This window comes from Castor canadensis, chromosome 1 (assembly GCF_047511655.1).
Source record: "Castor canadensis chromosome 1, mCasCan1.hap1v2, whole genome shotgun sequence".
NCBI classification, from domain to species: domain Eukaryota; kingdom Metazoa; phylum Chordata; class Mammalia; order Rodentia; family Castoridae; genus Castor; species Castor canadensis.
In genome coordinates, this window is record NC_133386.1 from 25,019,031 (window position 1) to 25,038,008 (window position 18,978).

Sequence of the window (18,978 nt, forward strand, 5' to 3'; positions counted from 1 at the left end):
TGTCAGGCACTGCTCCCTCATTGCACTACCAGAGTTGTGACTTCACATTTATTCCTGTAAGTGATGATTAAAGGCCACTTTTTCTTTTCTTGGGGGGAGAGGTCCAGACTTTTGACTCCAGGAAGCCCATTCTAGTTCTTCTTCTGCTCACCTCTGGGTGCTCAGCACCTTGTCTCGTGCATGGCACATAACAGGTAGATACTAAATAGCTGTTGGAGGAATGAATGAGTGAGTGAAAAGTGATGAGGAGATGAAGTTCTCAAGCTTTAGGTGAGGGGTTTTAAGAGTCAGCCCTTCCTGAATATAGAGAGAGGGGCCAAGAAGGACGGATCTTTATGCGTACCCAAAACCCTTCACAAATAAGGGCTGACTATAGTGAGGAACTGCATGCATTCATTTGAAAGTTAAAATGTTCACGCAACTCAGAGTGTTTTTCCATTCTTTCTCTCCAGCTATCCTCCCCCCTCCTTTCATAGGTGATTTATTCTAAAAGCCTTGGGCTGAATTTCTTAGTGTAATTGAGAAGACAGGAGGTTCTGTCCTTCAATAGAACACACACTTCCTCTCCTTAAAAGAGAAAAATACTTTAGAAAGCTGAACTGTTCATAGAACACTCGATTTAGAATTGTCAGGAAAAAATAAAGAAATCAGAAGGTAGCCTCTTTCCCTTACTTTCATGGTTACAATTAAATCACAGCAGATCAAGAAAATAAATGTGCCAAATTGTAAAGTTTGTAGAACCTTTGGGGGTTTCATGACAAGGAATGCTTGTCTTTCTAAATGGGCTTGCTCTAATGGGGTTCACCTCCTAAAACATACTAATATTTACGCTTCGTGCTTCTGACCCTAAGGGGTTAAAATCAAATGCCACAAATTTTTCAGTACTCACTTTGTTATGTCCTGCGAGAGTCAAAAAAGAATCACTTCTAAGGGCAGAAAATATCTTCATTTTTGCACTTACCCTGACCCTAGCATCTAAAAATAAAAAAACGCTAGAATTTCTCCAGCAGGTGATTTAAAATAAAAAAAGAAAACTTAAAGAGAGCTAATTGTTTAAAGTCTAAATGTAGCCCATAGAAAGGACAGAAATAAAGAGGCGTCACTCCAAGTGACCCCGCTTGGATAAAACCAGGCATACAATTCATTTGAAGGACTTTTTGTGTGTGCGTTTTCCCTCCAGGTTTAAAAAGGAGCATTTCTTTTGCAGCATAATGGATAACAGTATCATCTTGGCAACTTCTGTCTACAAGTGGTGTTAATTTTAGCCTGATCCTCATGCTGAGCACACGGAGGAATTTATATTACTCACCAACCTTTGCTGGAAGCCTAAGATAGCCTTTAAGTCTCTGAGAAAGTATGTCCTGTTTGAAGAGATTCTCCTGTCACATGCGAAAGTCAGAGAAGGCGGCTGTGAACTTCGGTAAGGCCACACCTGTTATTGTACACACTGTTGCTGCTACCTTTGGCTCTCCTTTCACACTTTAACTCTTTCCCCTTTAATATGTACTCTACTTCTTAGTTTAAACACACATTTCAAAACACTTCCTTTGGGTTCCCCTGAGAAGGAAATTGATCATTCTTTAAATATATGTTTTTAATTGACTTCCTCCTTCCTGGCTAGGAAATTAACTTTTAGTCCTCTCTTATTTGATCTGTTAAACAGGATATGTGACACCTTCCAGACAACAAAATTTAATGAGATCCTAAACACTGAATGAAGACTTTACCTGATAGAGGCTCCAAATTCCCATGTAACTTTTAAAGATACAACAATCGAGCTTACAATTGAATTCTAGCTGCAAAGCATATCGATTAAGTCACTGTCCATAACATACTGAAACAGCTAGCCATTGTCTCATTTCTCTCTGCCAGTTGCAAAGCACTCTTTAAAAATCAATTGTCTTTTCCCTGTGCAGAGTTGCCAGAAATGAGTATCCATTGCCTGAACTGTGAAAGTATTTATTCACTGTTGGTCTCCTATCAGTTGATTTTATTCCTAGTGAAATTGGAACCTAATGTTTGAACTGAAAGGATCAATAATGTATGAAAACAACCCTGCCTGAATGTTTCCCAGTCTATTGCAAGAGGCTGTTGTTCTTATTGGTTGTTTGCCAAGCTGCCACCTGGGCAACCAGGTTGGTGACCAAACAGGTGATAATGTTCTCACAGTCTCACAGAAAACACACCCTTTACTAACACTGCCACACTACAACTCCTTGACTTCAGGTACTTTATAGATTTTTCTGTTGTTTGTGTGGGTAGGAAAAACAAGTTCCTGAATCCCAGATTTCAGCCTCCAAAGTGGAGTTAACTTCTCAGAAGAAAATAGAACTCCAGATCCCACACGATTGTCTAGTTATGACCTCCAGGGAAATTCCACTTCCTGCACAAACAATTTTCCTTTGAAGGAGACTATCTCGATTTTCTCTGGAGCGATTCCTTACCATAGGGGAAATTTTCTCACCTGACTCCCTGAATTCCATCACCATGCTGCTTCAACAATGACAGAAAAACTGATGATACCGCACACTCGCCCCACCATGTGTATCTATTCTGACCTCCACCAAAACTAGAATTTTTCATGTAGTAAACTTTTTCTTAGGAATTAATTTGCCAGAAATGAATTAAATGAATTCACATCCTCTTCTTCAAGTATTTTCTTCATTTGCTTTTCTTTCTCTTGCCAGTATTCTATCTGATTATATATTTTTTTAACTTAATGATTTGCACCTCTGACTTTTTCCTATCTGTTTTGGTTTTTACCTTAATTTCAGTATCATTTTCATCTTCCGTATCATGTATTTAGTTTGGTTTTTAAATAGTCGTTTTAATATCATGGTAATAAAGAGTCATTTGGTCAACAGAAACAAGGGAGAAATGGAGCCCTGTCATGTTTGTAAAAAGAAGATGAAGCCAAAACAAAGTTGCAAGGTCTGTTACTTTATTACATCCATGATTTTCCCCTGACTGCATGTAATACTTCCAACTTTTTCTCTCCCTGATTCTCACTGAAGTGACACACTGCAGGTGCCACATTTTAGATTTAACAATGAAAAAAAAAAAGTCCATTTCTTTTGTAGCTCAGCAGCAAAAACATCACAAAAGACAGAGTTATCATGAGCTAATTACAGTCCTTGAAAATTACCTTTGTGCTTAGCAAATATGCATTTTTTTTCTGTGCTGGTGATGAAGTTGGCAGTTTAAATAAAAAATGCTATTTAAAGTAACAGAGTACAGTTATATAACCTTTTCACATAAATCACACAATAACTCTTTGTGCTTTGTAAAAAAAAAAAAGAACTGCAGTGCTTGTTAAGACGATTTATTTATATAATAATCATCTATGCATAGGGTTTTTTTTCCCTTTTATAAAAGTGGGTGTTCTTTTTCTTAACCTCTGTAAGTTGAACACTAGAGGCACAAACATCCTCCAATCACTGCTTTTAGCTGTACACACTCCAGTACTCAAGGCTCCAATTCAAGTAGTCTTTATTTCTAAGCACACAGATAGAAAACTTAATAAGGGAACAGTGCCTGCTTACTAAATAAATAAAAATACAGAATCAAATTCCAATCTCGTAGAAGGATAAATTTGCATCTACAAATTGCCCCATGACCTGAAATCATTTTTCTCTGCTTTGCAGGAATCCTTTTTCTTCAACTATTTTCCATTAGTGATGGGGTGTAAAATCTATGAGATCATGAAAGCTTGGAGTCCCTCCCCTGACTCTCCATGGAATTCTTCCATCTGTTTTTGTTCCCCTACTCATCCTCCTGTCCATAACCTCTTTAGCTCTTAAGCTGATTCCCTGACTTATACTTGAAGCAGTAAACTTTCATTATTTACCCCTACCTTTTAAAAATCCTCCATGTAAAGTGCCCTGACACCAAACTGATCTTATCACTTACCAGTACACCCTGAAGGATCTCAGGACTGAAGAGTCCTATGTAAGTTCCTAATACTAAGCTTGGCTCAAATGGACCACTTAATCCTCAATCTGGAGAATTACTCTAAAAAAGAGAGATCCTTTCATGATAAACCCAGCAGAAGCATTTCATTGGTCAAATATATCTATTCTGATCCTTGTTGAACAGTGGGGGTTCGAAAGACAGGGAAATCCACAAGGGCTTTCTTGTGTGTCCTTATCTTTCATTGAGATGCTGGCCCAACTTTTAAAAGATATCTCCATGGAATATTCTGGGCCAAACTCCAAAACCAACCAGTAGGAGGTGGCTCTCTTAATCCGTGTCTGTGTTCCGTCTTTATATAAACAGGTTAAGCCAGCTGCCAGGGCCTCTGTTACCAATTCTAGCTCACATTACCTTTGGCTGGAAAGATAGGTCAACCAAAGCTACATTATGAAAGCAGAGAACTCCACCTCTCCCAGGGTATAGTGTGCATGATGACCAGAGACAACAGTAATCTTATTTTTATTCCTCAAAAAAGTAAATAAAATGTGACACATGCTCATTACAATGGATGTGATATTTCTAAACTGTCAATTGGAGGTAATGACTTTAAAAGAAGAGGAGAAATTTGTTAATTCTGATTGATACAAAGATGTTAAGCTATGCATTTTCCTAACAGTAGAAAAGTAAGAGAAGTAGAAAAACTCTTTGATGGTATATTGTGCAATTTGATTAACAGGAAAGACATGCCCCACCCATCAGCTAATATTGCCCAGTTAGGAGCTCACAGTGTCAATTTGAAGAATCAACAGGCATGACTAACATTGAAAAGATACTACTGACAAGATCTGTTTCTTTACTCAGATGACCATTCCTCAACTTTGACCCTAAGAGTGGCCCTGAAAATGATGTTAACCCAAAGTAGCAGCTAACCACAGAGAATACAACCTAAATAAATGAGACAAAATAATCAAGGAACAGGAAGTGGAAACATCATGCCCATTTGCCCACCCCCATTGCAACTTGCTAATGACTTAGTCAATGCAGTAGGAGCATTAAAAGAAACAAAAATCTTCACATGCAGTGTGTTCTTGTTATGTATTAGTGAAGAATATTCAGCTCCACATTAATCCTAGTAATAGTAATATTGGTAATTCTGGTCCTCATTGCTGAAAGAAATACTTTCCCACAGAAAGTATTTTAACAAATCACAGTGATTTAATATCACAGAATTAAGGCCAGTGGTTTACAGGTCAAGCCATATTTGAATGACTTAGAATAACTTTTTCCTCTTTTGCTTCCAGAATTGAATGCAAAGTGGGCAGAGCCCTTACGCTGATCTGATTTTCAAGCACTTGCAATAGCCACTGCAATTCCAGTAGGATTCTTCTGTTTTTTATTTTGACAGCATATCACTACACCCATGGGAGTTGAGCTTTTCAGGTGTTAAAGAGGATTTGTTATAAGAAAATGATTATAATGGGATTTAATGTAATTGAAAGTCAAGCTACAGTAGCTATCCAGTGTATCAGAGAGAGTGTCAAAACTTGCCATGAGGGCGGAGTGCCTTTTGCTAAGTAAACAACAAAAGTGAAGAGAGAAGAAAATATTCTATGCACAACAGGATCTGCAAGGTTGGCCAACCTGATAAGCTTGCCCCACCACCGTGGTATCAAACCCACAGGGACCAGAAGAGCCATGAATAGCTGCAACCTTACCACTCCACAAGGAAGTTTTGAAAACAAGTTATATAATAACCTGAATTCGTGTCTAGAATTGTCTTGCCAGGCAATAATCTTGGGTCTGTTTAGGCTCCAGGCATAAAAGGCCCATCCAACAGCCATCACCCTGACCTCTCAAATCTTATGATCTGGAGAATTTTCACACCTTGGCTAAGTTTGTTAATATGATGGCCATTAGCAGTGTGCACACACATACACATGTGTGCACACATGTGCATGCACACCAGGCAAGAACTGCCTGCATCTAACTGCTTCACCTTTTTCTTTAAAACATCATTTTCTCTGAGAACAGTAGGTTTACTAGCCACTAAAATGCTTTTCCATGGAGACAGGCCCACGAAGAATGCAGGCATCATGACTACCTCAGGTCTCATGAAATAGATATAAACCCTCAGGATCACAACTTGGTGACAACAAGCAGAAGAAAGAGAATAGCAGTGTGTTCTCCTGTCATTATGGAAATTTTCTCTTCTGACTTTGCCTCTCTACCATTCCAAGGTGTCATTAGCTCTATTAACTCTTTTTGGTCCTAATTACCAATAGAGGCTATAACTTAGATCATTTTTCATTCTTGACTATGGTTCTGTAAGTGGACATAAGCAAGACTTGAAGTCTAAAGCCATATTCATCTTACACGCACAGCTGGAGAACATTTTGTTCATGAGTACAGGTAACACCAGAAATTCACTATTGCTGCAATGAGCTTCAATATTATTCATGAATATATTGCACTTCTCAAGCGTGAAAGTGATTTATGAAATGACCCATGATGCCTAATGACATGCACTGGCTTGTGAGTTAGGTTTTTTGAGGTGCTCTTTCTATACACCATGTTCATTTCTATCTGTCTTCACCATATTTTTTATAAATTTAAGTACTACTGTATCATTTTTTAATGTCAGCTTTTTTCCCCTTCTAATTTTGCTGCCCCAAAATCATGAATAGTCATTTCAAGGGAGTCATATCAGACTTAAGGAATTTTCTCTTCCTTTTACCTTTAATTATATGCTAGACAATTCTGTAAGCACACCAATGTCAAGATCAATGGTGAGCACAATCTAAAATGGAAGTAGGTGAAAACACAACCAGTCAATCAGTACTGAAAAGCTAAAATATAATTCACAATTTTTTTTGCTTCATTCCTTTTGTACCTTCTCACTTCTATTCTCAGCCCCTATTATCTTACATGTATATATATATATATATTCATATATCTGTGTATGTATATAAATGTATAGAGAGAAAGTTATATTCTACATATTGAATGTGTTTTTACACTTATATCTGAATATATCTTCTGGGTGATTTGGTAACTAATATTTTGCCTTAAATCATTATGTCATTTTAAGAACATTGCATTCAAAAGAGCAATAAAACCACTCTATTTAGGACTCGGTCATTTCCCAGACTGATAACAAGATACCACATTAAAGTAAAGTTGTTGTTACCTTTATAAAGCAGGTAATCAACTAATTGCATGTGTTGATGAAAATCTCCCTTTTGTAGAATTTTATTCTGCTGGGTTAAAGTGAACTGCACAGTAACAATCTCTACAAGTACCAAATGGGAACGCATGCCACCAGCAAAACCAATCTATATGAACCAACATGAAATTCAAATACACATTGCACTTTCTCAATAGCTTTTCATGTTGTTTGTCTCATCTCTGCCAATCTGGACATATTTCTTTCTTTTGTTCAAATCTGTTTTCCCATATAGGATCTTCTACAATAAACACAAACATGACTTTGACTCAGAGTTCAGAGTAAAGAAGGCCTGTCATAAACAACTTGTTATTTTGATCACAGCTCTACCTATGTCCTTTCATGCTTTATGAACTTCAGTCTCAATTACTTTTGCCTCATTTCTTTTGTACATTATCACTGCTGAGAATTCTTGCTGCCAGTTCTATTATGGGCAAACCACTGATCACAACTGCCAAGTATTCTTCTTCTCTTCCTTCACCCTCTCCAGGAAAACTTCCTCTTCTGAGAAATGCATATGGGTCAAATCCAAAACCAACTTGAGTTTATTGATTGTTTTGCATTTTAGAATGATCACTACTAGAAATTATAATTTGTATTTTGGTCTCTAAATTTAAAATAAGCATGCTAAAGAGATTAAATTAGTGAAGATTTAGTGTCACAAATATTCAAAATATGTTCTTTCAGTCATAAGTAGAATTCCTATTCTCTACCTGACCCTGTGAACTTAGGCATAACCATGTGTTACAGTTTGAATAAGAAATGCCCCCACACAGGTTCATCTAGTGAACACTTGGTCCCCAGCTGGTGGTGCTATTTTGTGAAGGTCTGGAAACTTTAGAAGGTGAAGCCTCGTTCAAGGAAGTAGGTCACTAAAGGTGACCTAGAGGTTGAAGGTGATACTGGGTCCTTCACTCTCTGCTCCCTGTCTGTCATGAAAAGAAGAATCTCCTCCATCACACACTCCTGACACCATGTTGTTCTATGCAAGTACATAGGGCCAAGTGACCATAGATTGAACCATAGGAAAAGCATGAGCAAAATTAACCTTTCCATTGGTAAGTTGCTTATGTCAGATATTTTGTCATAGCAATGCAGTCTGACTAATATACCATGTGACCTACATTATCCAATGAAATATGGTGCAGATAAAATGTGCAGTTTGCTGTAACCTCTTCTCTCTTCTCCAGTTACTTTGGGAGAAGGAGTCTAGATGGAGTTAGTAGCCTGGGTCTCTCCATCATCATGATGAGTACAGCCCACTGCCAATTTACAATGACTTGTAGTGCAAATGATTCTTTGTGGGTGCTTGTTACCACAGCATAACCAGTATGCTCCTGACTAAGTAACCGGAAGAAAGTGATTTGCCCCTTCATTGGGTGGTACTGCTGCTGTATTCCAAAGTTTTTCAAACATATGTTACCACTTATCTTCATTTTCATTTTAATGCTGTTTTCTAAGTTCTTATTCCTATGTCTCAAAAAGTTTTAGACAAAAAGAAGGAAAATGATTCCATCAGTTTCCCTCACACCATCTCTAAAGGCAGAATTAGAACAAATCTGATGTCCAGGTACTCTCTCTTCTGAGCTAGAAGTCACAAAGAAATCCAGGTCCTAATTCCAGTTGGAAAGAAACTCACAGAGGCATAAGCTATTGAAGCTAGAAGGCCTTCCAAGCTCATGTGGTCTAGACACTTTATTTAAGAGGAAGATTCTGAAATCTACTGGGTTTAAATGAGTTTTTTGGCTAAGACCACAAACCAAGTTCAAAGTTGAGGGGGACAAAAATTCTCATCTCCTAGGCCAGTATTTTTCAACTGATAATATTTGGACTCTGAATGAAAGGAAAGTTCCTGAGCATTCTGAGAACATGCAAGCATATTCTTAGTCATCAAACTAAGAAACTCTTAAAATGGTTATTAAAAATTTATTACTGAAACAAAAGTAAAACAAAAGTTAGCAATTCTTCTAGAACTTGCAATCCCTGAAAATCTTTGGATTCTAACTGAGAAATACTATTCTAGATTCCTTCTCCAGTGTAATGTTAGAGTCCCTCATCCTTTATATCATAACATGCAGCCAGTACCTGGAACAGAGTAGGTGTAAATATGAATTTGTGGAAAAGATGCTTCTTGTGCCACCCTCCTTCCACCCCGTTTGGTTCTTCTCCAGGATAACCTATTGAAGTTAGTAACAAATTTATTCTAAGTCTGTCAAGTAGCCACCTGGATGACTGAGGTGATGAGATGGCACTGACCAGCCGAATTGATATCTTTACAGGTAGTCTTATGGGACATTGGAAAAAGTCTGCAGCATATTTCTAACAGGTTAGAGTAAAGGTTCATTGTCTTCAATGAGCATAAATACCACCTCCCCATCATACACGCATTCTAATTCCCAAACCTGTCATTTCCACTGACTGTAGACATTAAGCCACTATGCAAAAGGCATATTCTCATCTTCCATTAGAACTAATCACTATCCAACATGAAACTGCCTGCCTCAATATGAGGAATTAGGTGTGATATGCCAGGTACTGTATATATACTAGTTTGATCAATGGCTCTATATCTCCAGCTACAGAGAAAGAAACAGAGTGCCAGAACTAGAAGGAAGTAATTTTTCTAGGCCTCCTACCTAGAATACAGTAAACAAGGGGTTTTAAACCCAAATATGTCTAAAATCAGAGAAGTATGACAGTATTAACTCCACTAAGCCTGGGCACCTTCCACTGCAAAGCAACCTCATTTTATGTCCCCTGATTGCAGATTTTGGGGGAACATCATTACATGACAACTGCCCCTCATTTAAGAAGGTGACTTCTTAATCATCCTCAGGATCTCAGTGACCCTAAGGTCATCATTTGCACTTACCTTTCATTCTTGCCCAGTCAATGGGAAAGAAGAAAATAGAAGAGAATAACTATCTGTAAGGTTAAAGCATCGGAAAGCTAGAAACTCATTCTCCTGACTCTAATCATATAATTCTTGTGTGGGCGAAGTTAAACTCAGTAGTTAGCCTAATGAGAATGCAGACTTTTGCTGTTTGGGCCTATTTAAAGATTGCTTTCTGGTTTCTGTGGTAAAGTACCTTAAAGTTCTACTTTCAAGTATAAGTAGGTAGGAGTTGAATTGGCACACACACACACACACACACACACACACACGGAGGGTTCCTCAGTCTTCTGATCCAAACTTGCCAGATGAGAAGCTAGAGCCATTACTGAACAAGACTGGAGACTCAGTTTCCAAACCGTCACACAATTCAACCTGTACAGGACCCCAGGAGAATTTCCAATACTCTAAAAAATGAACAACGTGAGCCAGAAGGAGGGTGATGGCGGCAGGCTCTCTCTGCTCAAAATTTCTAACATCCTACCTCCTGCTGTTGCATCTACCTTTCTGTTTCTCAGCATAGGTATGAAAGAAGCGGAGGTGGATGAAGGGAAACTAGTGAGAGGTTGCTAGTAGTTTAAGCACATCAAACCATAGAAACTTGATATTAAATACAGAAGTGTTCCAAACTGAAAGCTTCAACTTTCAAAAAATCATCCACATAAAGAAAACCTCTGCTATTAAAGAGAAAATGAATAATAACATGAGCTTCAAACCATTCTTGCAGACCTGGTATTTCCACTTGTTCTACTGTTTGATTTCTACCACAGTGAGGAAGCACTTCACAGCCATAACCTCTTCTCAAGCAATCTTACTTTTCTAGCACTTCCTCCTAATATATTTCTGCACAACAAATTCATCAAGACATCTCGCCTTTCATGTGGTGAGATGGAGAGATCCTTAAGGGAAGGAGAATGGCCAGGAAGCAAATAGATTTAGGCAGGAACAAGCAAAAGTCAAAGGACTAAGCAGAAATTCAGGAGACCCAGGTCTAGAAGAGCCCATCAACAACCAACCATCAAGGCCATGAGGTCAGAGAGAAAGAGGAATGACAATAAAACAACAGCAGCGACATCATGCTGTCTTTCTCATACGCCAGGCTTATATTAGCCTAAGTTCTGTAAACCCGTGATCAACATGTAATCTTCATGATAACCTAAAAATAGGTACTATTATTATGTCTATCAGGAAACTGAGTTTTAGAAACATCTCATGCTTGCTTGGACTCAAACAGTTCCTAAGTGGAAAGCAGGATAAATTTAAACCTTAGTATGTCTGAATTCTGTTTAATGTTCAGTCAATAACCTCTACTAGTATAGCAGAAGATTCATCAGACCCTCAGTTGCATGCATTAATTTAAGGCATGCATAAGTCCTTTAAAACAGTACAGAAAATATTATGTATAATTTTGTTTTCAGAGGAAAGTGTTCGTAGCCCTTAGTTGATTCTCAAATGAGTTTTGTGGTTCAAAATAGGATCTGGCAACAACTCTCAGCTTCTCCCTAGCTGTATGACTTTTCATTAGCAGTTAATACCTCTGAATCTTCAGTGCCCTTTGGTCAGGTTGCTTCCATCTCCAAAGTACAGTGGTTCTATTATGCTGAATGTCTTAAAGAACACCAAGAACTGTGACAAACTTCCCCACTGCCCTGCACAACCCTTCCCCTCTCTGCCCTGCACCTGCAACTTTAAATGCCCACCCGTACCATGTCATCTGCTGTAATCACTCTCACAATTGCACAAAATAGCACCAGTTGCCATGCCCATTCTTCATAGTCTTTCCAAACTGTTATGTTATATGATGCATGGAGTATGAGTCAGGGTAGGGGTAAAGAGGACCTCTTTTTAAAGTTTATACATAACTGTGAGAGCATTCAAGCATGCACTGGCATGCCAGCCCTCTGCTTAAGAAAAGAAAAAAATAGCTGTACTCAGTAATTCTTCCCTGCTAAAAGGTACTCCAGGCACATCCCAGCCCTTGAAAGTGGTGTACATAACATGGAAGGATGGGCCGTAGTGGGCATTGTCACCCCTAGCCACTTCTCCACCTTAAATTTCTGCTGCAAAAGCTTCTTCAGTCTCATTCCCATCTGAAGTTGAAAGCTCCAGTTGAAATTCCTTACTTGGAAGGTCACTCTTTCTCTCCTAGCCAAAAAGCCTGTTTGCTTTTGTCTTCCCACTTGCTTTCAAATGAAAATATCAGACCACAGACCATCTTGCTTTCCTGATTCAAAAATTAATTACATCATGTCCAGAAGTGAAGGTTGTTGAAAGTTATTAATGTATTTGTTGGGAACACTCTGCATTCCGAGTGCTTTTACATGAATGCACAGATGCTTGCTCTTGGCCTGACCTGATCAGCAGTTCTGGATGGCGTGGGCCAAAAACCATGGTCACATATTGTCCATTTCAGTCCCTCGCTGTGCTCATTCAAAAGCACACTGTCAAGTACATTTTTATTATCGTTAAGTATATCTATTTATGTCCATTGTTTGTTGACATCTCCCAGAAGCTTTTAGAATATGACTTCTTAACCTGCCAATTCCGAACATTTCTGTCTATCAACCATATTTCTAGTGCCTTGTGTTTCTAATACACCTTGAAATTAGCACCATGCTTCTACTTGTGTGCAGCCTACTTCCAGTGGTGGACTCCTATGTGACTTGGGTATCTACCCTTGCACTCTAGGTATGGGTCCAGTCCCAAGACTGACAACCCCATGTGTCTAAGTTGCTGCTCTGGAAAGATGAAATAAAGGCCCACTTGTTTGGAACAGGATTTTGCAGATGTGGGGACAATGGTGAGAGCTGAAACACTTTTAGGTAATTTTTTTAGAAGTAAAAATTAGAGATGATTTCACCAAATTAAGGCACCAGACTGGATGCAGAATGAGTCAGGAAAAATATAGGCACAGGTTGATGATTATCCAGGATTCTCTGTGCCTCCATCTACAGCCCCTCTTCCCCCCTGACATAAGGGTCAAGCTTAGGAATGAGGCTCTCAGAAGGGGGTAACAGGATAATTCTCCAGCAGAAAATAAGAGACAATGTATTGGAACATAGCATGCAGGACTGAAAAGTTTAAAATGTTCCTTCACCACAAATTAGCACTTTAGAAAGGTATGCTTCTCACAGGCACAGAGAGGACCAGAAGGGGTATTAGATAAGTATTACTATCTGACAGTGGAGCAAGATGTGACTTTAGGGGCAAACTGGGCCTGATTTGAGTTCAGATTCTGTCCTTTGAAGTCAACCGACAGTGAAAGATTTAACTCCCACACGTGATCTGTCACTGCTCACATCTTCTGCAGCCTTTCATTATGTATCGCTTTCACCTGTTCTTCTTGGTGGTCCAGTCATGATTTTCTTCTTTAGAGTCTTCTAGCATTCCACATATACATGTGATTATTGTTGCCCAACACACTCCCCAGTATTGGTTTCCTTCATGGCCCATTTCTACATATACATGCAATCACTTTGTTTCACTGTATTTCAAGCTTGCTAAAGGCAAGAACTACAGTCATTTTTGTGTACCACTGTATCCTTACCTCCAAGCACTGCACCTGGCCTCGGTCAGTATTTAAGAGATAGCTGTTAAATAAACAGATATTGTATATTTATATAATAGATACATATTGTAAAATAGAGAAAAAAATAAAATTTACCTCAAGAGTCTTTGCAGGAATTAAATTACATAGCACAGATAAAGTTCTCAGAATAGTGCCGGGAAGACAGCAGACAAAGAAACAAACACTCACAGCTGTCATTTATACTTAGACTATTAGTTGGTAGCCTAGGATCCTATCCTCATATTGAGGAGTTTTGTGAATGATTTGAACTTGTATGTGTATGTCACATTTTTAAGGAAAAAGGATCCTCAGTAGTCTTCAGACCCTCAAATGAAGACCATTGCTCTACCCTCCAAAGATATAAGAATAATTTTTCTAGAAACTGATACCAGTAGACCATAGAGAATAACACAAGAACCTATTTTATCTAAGATTTTAGGGGCCAACCTTCTAATTCTCAACCAGATTTAATTTGCTTTAATACTCAACTAATCTCTGAGCACTGGAAGGGGAGTCAGGGGACATAGTCTCTCAACTGTTCTGAGTCCTTTACCTTTGCTAGCTCTGTGATCATAGTTAAGTCATCTATTCTCTTATCTTGTAAGTTATTTGCCCTAGATCAAACAGAGATAATGCAAAAAGGAATGACTTTTTTAAATCATAAAGATATAAAGATATAGTATTACCTGAAAAATACAGGATCTAAGTCAAGAGAGCTCTTGCTCAGAATAGTCTTTTTCTTAATCTGTAAAATAAGTGAATTAAATTAGATGACATTTAAAACATCTTCTACTTGCTCATCATAACCCAAAGAAGTAAAATATAAATAGCTTCTGTCTAGGATGGATATAGAAAACTTTCACTCATCACTGTACTAATTTACATTCTTGCTTACCCCAAAGATATTACTTTTACAAGCCCTTTCGGAAAAATGGCATAAGAGTAACATCTTAGTCCATTTGGGCCATGATAACAAAATATCTTAGACTAGGTAATTCATAAATAATGGAAATTTTATCTTATAGTTCTGGAACCTGATAAGTCCAAGAGCAAAGACCCAGCAGATTCAGTGTCTGGAAAAAGTTCTTTCCTTCACACATGATGCCTAGTGTTTAGATCCTCACACCATAGAAAGGGGGCAAGGGACCTTGCACAAGTCCCTTTTGTAAAGGCATGCATTCCACTCATCAGGGTAATTCCTCATGGTATAACCACTTCCTATTACAGGTAGAATATGAAATGTCTCCCACAGGCTTGGTTTTCAGCTGGTGGTGCTATTTTTGGAAGGAGCTAGAAACTTTGGTGGGGCCTAGTTGGAGGAAGTAGGTCATTGGGGGTATGTCTTTGAGGGGCATATCTTGTCACCAGTCCCTTCCTCTATCTCTCTTCTTTCTGGCCACCACATGGTAAGCAGCTCTGCTCTACTATGCCCTCTCCACCATAATGGTCTTCCTTACCACAGGCCCACAGCAATGGGATGAAGCAATCATAGACTCAAACCTCTGAAACAGCAAGCAAAATAAATCTTTCCTCCTTATAAGTTATTTCTTTCATGCATTCATTTGTCACAGTGACGAAAAGCACCAAAAATTGGTACCAGAGAAATGGGATTATAGCTGTGCCTTTTTCTGACAATGTGGTCTAAAAACCATGTTGGAACTAGTTTGTACAAGGAATTTAGTTAAGTTCAGAGACATGAGTTACAAAAGCCTTAAAATATTATAGTCAGAGCTTAATGGATGATTCTAGTGGTAACTCAGAGGACCAGAAAACCAATAGGAATGCAGACAGTAAGGACTGTGCTTGTGAGGTTTCTGATGGGAATGAGGTCTCTATGGAGGCCTGGACCAAAGGCCATTTGTGTTACATTGTGGCAAAGAACTTGGCTACCATTTGTCTGTGTCCTGAGACTTTGTGTTGAGGATGGTTTAAAGGTGAGGGCTAATTAATCAGATGGAGGAAATTTCAAGGCAGTCCAGCATTCATACTGTAGTGTGGTTATTACTGCCTACTTTTATCAGTGAGAAATCTGAGCAAAAAAGCAGATCAGAAGGACTTGACTTTGAGCACATGATAAAAGCGAGAGCACACAAGGGAGGGGTGAGGATAGGTAAGACACCTAAAAAATTAGCTACCATTTGTTGCCCTTAACGCAGAGAAACTAAAGCAGATACCTTAAAAGCAACAGAGGCAAATAGGAGAAGGGGACCAGGAACTAGAGAAAAGGTTAGATCAAAAAGAATTAACCTAGAAGGTAACACACACGCACAGGAAATTAATGTGAGTCAACTCCCTGTATAGCTATCCTTATCTCAACCAGCAAAAACCCTTGTCCCTTCCTATTATTGCTTATACTCTCTCTACAACAAAATTAGAAATAAGAGCAAAATAGTTTCTGGTGGGTATTGAGGGGGTAGGGGGGAGAGGGAGGGGGTGGAGTGGGTGCTAAGGGAGGGGGTGGGGGCAGGGGGAGAAATGACCCAAGCATTGTATGCACATTTGAATAATAAAACAATAAAAAAATAAAAATAAATAAAAAAGGACTTGAAACACTTTCAGTTTTGCCAGAAAAGCATATTTAAAGTTGAGACTAAAAATGGCATGGATTCTGAGGATATTGTTGCCATTATAAAGAAGCCAAGTACTTTGCAACAGAACAATAGGAAAGATGACTTGAGAGCATCTCAGGAATCAGCAAGACTCATCCATTGTGGTCTCGTGGGTTTAACTAAAAACTCATTTTAAAAACTCTCCTTGAGAATACAGTTCCACCAGGGCACCCTGCTTCCATAGGGTTACTTAGAAATTTGCTTCCCCAGTATTCATTCCTCTATGCTCAGCTACTCAGATACTCAGAGACCACTGCAACTGTGGTTCAAGGGAGTCCACTACCACTCGACTTTGGCATCATCCATGTGATGCTGGTTTTGCAGGCATGAAAAATGCAAGAGTACAATTTCATGGAGGCTTTCACCCAAATTTCGAAAGAAAGCTTGGAAGGCCAGACAATGTAGGACAGGGTCAGACTCCCTGCAGCTAACCCCTGAGAGATGATACAGGAAGCTGTGAGGGTGAAACATAAGCTGCAATGGAGACTTCAGAATGTTGGAGATGCCAGGAACATGGACCATCTGCCCAGGAAAGCTACAGTCAATGAGTGGAATCCAGCTCAAAAGACAGGCCCTGTGGGCTGCAGTCAGCAAGACCACAGGGGTGGGCCTGCTGAAGCCACTTGGAGCTTTCCTCATGCACTGCCACAGATACTGAACATGGAGCTGCAGAATTTAATATTTGTCTTTCTGGATTTTGATTTTGCTCCAATCCCTCCATTCTTTACCCTAATTCATCCTTCTTGGAGTGGGAATGTGTAGTATCTCAGTTGTTTTTTTTTTTTTTTTAATTTTTACAGGGGCTCATAGTGAAGAGTTTGCCTTGAGTTTTAGTTGAAACTTTGGACTTGGACTTTTTGTTTCTACTTTTCCTTTTCTGTTTTTGGAGACAGGGCCTTGCTATATAGCCCCAGCTGGCCTGGAACTCTTGATCCTCCTGCCTTAGCCTCTCAAGTGCTAAGATTATAGGCACATACTACCAAGCCCAGAAAGACTTGAAATTTTGAGCAGTACTGGAACTGTTAAGACTTTGGAGACTCATGGACTAAATATATTTTATCATGATATATTTATATCATGAGATGCTATGAGCCTTTGGGAGCCAGAGGGAGAATGTTATAGTTTGAATATGAAATATCTCCATAGTCTTATATGATGAATGCTTGGTCTCCCACTGGCAGCACTATTTTGGGTGGTGCTAGAGACTTTAGGAGGTAAGACCTAGCCAGAGGAAGTAGGTAACTGGAAGCATGCATTTGAAGGGCATATCATGTCACCAGTGCCTTCCTCTCTGTCTCTTATTCCCAGCTGCCCCAAGTTGAGTAGTTCTGCTCCACTATACCTTCTTCACCATGATGGACTTCCTCACCACAGGCCCACAGCAATGTAACCAAGTAAACATGGACTAAAATCTCTGAAACTTGGAGCAAAATAAATCTTTACTCCTTGTAAATTGTTTCTCTCAGTTATTTGTCACAGCAACAAAAAGCAAAGTAACACTATCACATCAAGCATTAGGTTCCAACATATGGATTTAGAGGGTGGTATCAATATTCAGACCATAACAGTTGGGAAAGTAAGAGGCATGTTCTGTGAATAGCACTGTGATAGCCTTTAGACTTGAATTAACTTAGGGTAACAAGAGGAAAACAAAACTTGATGAAGTCAAAACTATCACAATTCCAGCTTAAAATGTCTTCTTCATTCATGAAGTCTAACAGACCACCAAGGAAAGATAAACCTAACTCCTCTCTGGAGCTATAAATTCTGTCCCCTCCTTACCATCCCCCATAAAACCTTGGTTTTGCATACTGAGGTATCAATTTCTTTTATTGAAGTGAAGATCTATTTCAGAAAATGTAAGTTTGGAAAGGAAACAAGAAGTGTCAAGTGAATGGTACTGACTTTCAATTAGAGGACTCAGAAAAGTCCCACACAGGAACCAAAAGCTTTGAATAGCAAGAGACAAGAACCTGACTCTGCTGGTCCACTGGATAGTAAGGCATCTAAAAAGGGAAATGAATAAGGTTGCCTCGGTCTTGGAAAGCAACCTCTGTGGCTCAGCCCTGAAGTGCCATCTTGAAGCACTGAAAACAAGCTCACTCAGGACAGCTAGTGCTTTCCAGGTAGAATCCAGACTAATGAAGCGAGTCATATGTAGATCGGACTCTGCAGTTCTATTCGTTGTCACTTTATTCAGATCCTTCTTCAAAGCCCATTATTCAAGGGCAACATTGATAAATCTAATATGGTCTCAGGTAATAATATACCCAACTTCCCAGCCATGGAGATAATTTTCTGCATCCTACTATGATTTGATTCCTATAGCGTTTCTTTGCTGACAACTCATTTCCTCAGTGATGAAGATTCTACTCTGATAGGTAGTTGGGCCTGGAGTACAATTAAATCACATTGCCTATAACTCACATAGTCTCACTGACCTGGTTTCCATAAATAGATAAATTCATCAAGGAAAAACACAGGATCAAAATCTAAAAGTCATTTCAGGAAATTATTCATTTTAGACGTTTGCTTCAGGTCAAATTAAAATTTTAGCAGTCCCTAAAACCTATGTCTGCCTGTATTTTTTAAAAAGAGATTTAGATTAAATAAGCTTCCTGGATAGCTTCTAATATATGATCAATTGTTCTGTCGTATGTATTCTTTTTTATGACTGTGGTAGAATAGATGAGAACTGGATAAATCTTCCAGACTATATTGGATGTCATTTTACAAATGACAACACTGAGACTAGAAAAAAAAGATGACTTTC

General features: G+C 38.8%; 1 long non-coding RNA gene across 1 annotated transcript in view; it reads right to left on the reverse strand.

The window, feature by feature from the left end:
• Positions 1 to 18,978, reverse strand: part of LOC141423252 (uncharacterized) — a 33,287-nt gene that overhangs the window by 11,645 nt on the left and 2,664 nt on the right. Inside the window, exons 2-3 of the long non-coding RNA XR_012447972.1 lie at positions 14,283 to 14,341; positions 13,576 to 13,618 (exon numbers count right to left, since the gene is read on the reverse strand). This is a non-coding gene — a long non-coding RNA (uncharacterized lncRNA). The remainder of the gene's footprint in view (positions 1 to 13,575; positions 13,619 to 14,282; positions 14,342 to 18,978) is intronic.